Raw genomic sequence first — 3,517 nt, 5'->3', positions numbered from 1 at the left:
GAGTGTTCTTGCTTCTGAATGGTACTGTGTAAATGTGAAACACATTGGTCTTGAAATGTCTCAGGATGGTACTTTTGCCAACTTTTCGTCAAGGCTTCTTCATGGTGCTGTTGTAAGGTGGTATCCTATTTTCTTGTTTGTAACACATTATGTTTATTGTTGCTGTAAAGTCAAGCTTTCAAATGCAACCTATGTATATTTCAATTTGAAGTTGTTTTATAGTGTATTGTTTCCAACTATCCCTGCACTGCCCAAACTACTGGGATCTTATGTGCAGCTTTCTTTTTTTTTTTTCACAATGTTAATTTAAATCTGTAAATAATTGCTTTGTTGTGAAGTGATACAGAATTAAGTGTTCTTTTTGGTTAAAAGTAGATCAGAAATACTAGGCAATATAAAAACTGAGCAATTTTTTAAAGAATAAATTGTAAACTTGAAGATTGGAAAAGGTGAGCAGTAGCTGTAGAATAGAATATCTCTTTGGAGGATAATACATCAGAGCCTCCTGTTGCCTGCAGTAAAATTTTCTATGTTAAATTTAGAGAACTAAAGCCATTTTAATGATGACTGAGTATTCTCTGCAATGTGACTGTATTTGAAGAGTTCTTCTGCTAATGGAAGACATGTTTCTTCTTTCAGTGAGGATACAAGCCAAAGCAAAACAAAGAAATGCTAAACAATGGTTCAACCAAAAGGGGCATTCATTGCTCCCTCTTGGGAATGGGGAAAGTTGCTCATTCATTAGAACTTAGGGCATCCCCAAACTAGTTCTCTAGGAAGCCAAGAGAGTCTTTCTATAAAGACCTGTGTCAATTCAAGTTATACAACACTGGGAGAAATTATGTTGTGAAACAAGTCATTGAACATATTTGTGCAAACCCAGCTCCGGTTGGCTTTAGTAAGATTGGGTGAGAAAAGAACACATGAAAGTCTACAGTGCTTTTTTAAAACTACCCAGGGGCTGACAATGGAATAGTATTTGCCATGGTACTCATAAATGCTAACAAGTACAAAACTGCTTACAGTATTTGCAAGGAGGGCAAGAGACCAGTTTTGTACCCTTTGCAACCTCACACCTTCATCTAGAATATTGAAGAAGATGAAAAGTATACTAGATCATTTTTTGATGACTGAGGAAATTTTTCAACATAGAAATATATTGAACATCTAATTCTACATGGAGAAGTACTCCCAACTACTTCAAATTACCCACACCTGGGATTTATTTTAAAATCATCAATTAAAGGACACCCCATGAAACAGCAATGGTTCTTGCTCTCTTTCTTCCTGCCTCTCTTGCTTTTTCCTCTCTTATGTTTACAGAAGCAGTAAAAATGTTTGAATATGGAGATGTAAATATTGTTGTATAATTATATGAAATTGAACACATATCAAAAGAAAAAAGCATTTGAAGATGGAAGATTTTTGGTTAAAGTTTTCCAGTGACCTTCACAGTTTCTCTGATTATGACTCATAATTTCCACCTACCTACAAGTACAAAGATCATTTTAATATCAACTAACTTGGCTCTAAAAGTAAAGCAATGTGACATCTAACAGCAGTTTCACAGAATCAACTGTATTTCTTCAAATGCTGTTATCCTTGTGAAACTAAAATATAACATTGGTGGAATGAGGAGGAAGAGAAAGAGAAAGAGATAGGGGGTTTCTTAATTATTATATTTTGCAAATTTACTCTTGTTTCACAAAATAAGGAAATTATTAAATTTCATGAGTACAAATATCATCTGCAGGTTTTTGTTTACTTGTTTAATGTTATTCTCCTTTTTCTTTTAAGAAAAAATAGTCTATCTGGGCCACTATTACAAAATATCTTATGCTGGGAAAAATAAATAACAGAAATTTATTTCTCATAGCTCTGCTCATAGCAAATCCTAAGACCAAGGCATTATCAGATTCTCTCTCTGATCTGTAGATGGTGATATGTGAGAGCTCTCAGGGGACCACTTTTGTAAGAACACCATTCTCACTCATGAAGGCCCTGCCCTCAGGACCTCTTCACCTGCTAGCATCCCTACCTTTGCACAACATCACACTTTTGACTTCCTTGCAACATAAATGAGGAGACATATGGGCATTCAGACCATAGAAAATAATTTTTAAATGAAAATTATAAAATTTATATTGTGGTGAATAATGTATTCATGAAGATTTACTAAAGAGAAATGTTTTAGAAAATATTGCTAATAATTTTGTCTTAATATCTATGGTCAGGGAATTTGTAATATAGTATTTTTATATGCCAAGCTACCAGAAATGGTAGACAAAGGAAAATCGATATTTTCAGTGTATTTTCATGATATTGTTAAGAAAAGTCATTGCTTTTATATAATAAACTTTTTCAGGTGATAGATATAAATAATTTATTGTGATATATCATTCATTTTATAAATGCAAAAATTATTTTTATAAATTTCATTGTTGAAAATCAGAAATGAGTAGTTTTTTAAATGTTGGATTACAGTGAGATTAAAATATTTCTAAACATTTGATGATGCCTGTTTTACTAAACTTTCTAAATAAAAACAGAAAATGTAGCTAAAATGGGATGCTTTGTTAGTATTTAAAACTATTTTCATAATTTTGAAAAAACATTGTCATTTATGTTGTCATTGTGTTATATTGGAGGAAGGAAAGATTAATTTTTGGCTCATCCCCAAAGACTTGGACTGGAGGGAAGAGATAATTCTTATGTATACCTCTATTTTTAAAGCTGTGTTTGATTTCTGATTTGGTACCAGTAATTGACATAGATGACCTAAGATGGTTTAAACATTCTGTGTGCATACCTTAGTACATAAATTGCTCACCTAGTATATTAGTTGTTTTTGTTTGTTTGTTTCTGTGATGAACCACAAAAAACAAAAAACAAAATAAAACAAACAAAAAAACAAGGCAATTTATAGAAGATGGGTTATTTGGGCTTTTGGTTCCAGAGGAATAAGAGTCCTTCACTATGATAGTAGGTGAAGAAGCAGGCATAGTGGCAGGCATTACCTTCTAGTAACAATTCTATGTACCGAACAGTAACCATGAAGCAGAATAAGCAAAAACCTGAAAATCTTTTAAACTCTCAAAGCCTGCCCGAAGACATACTTCTTCCAGCAAGTCCCACCCTTTCAAAATCTATTCAAACAGCTCCACCAACTGGGGACGAATGAGTCAAAAGCCCAAGTCAATGGGGAAAGGGGATGGACATATAATTCAAACCATTACATCCAGGCATTTACATTTTTGGATTTGGGGTATAAAGTTTACAAACTATGATCATCAGCATGATGATTAATATTAATTATAAAACTGACAAAACCTAGAATCACTCAAGAGGCAAGCCTCTTGATACACCTGGGAGAGATTCCATAGATTAGGTCATCCTCAGGACACACCTGAGAGATATTCCATGGCTTAAGTTATTCTCTGGACATAACTGAGAAATATTACATGGATTAGGTCAGCCTCTGCATGAGATTCTAGGGAATAGGTTAGCCTCTGGACAC

Source organism: Cricetulus griseus, chromosome 2 (genome assembly GCF_003668045.3).
Source record: "Cricetulus griseus strain 17A/GY chromosome 2, alternate assembly CriGri-PICRH-1.0, whole genome shotgun sequence".
Taxonomy (NCBI): domain Eukaryota; kingdom Metazoa; phylum Chordata; class Mammalia; order Rodentia; family Cricetidae; genus Cricetulus; species Cricetulus griseus.
Note: the sequence above shows the minus strand (reverse complement) of the source record.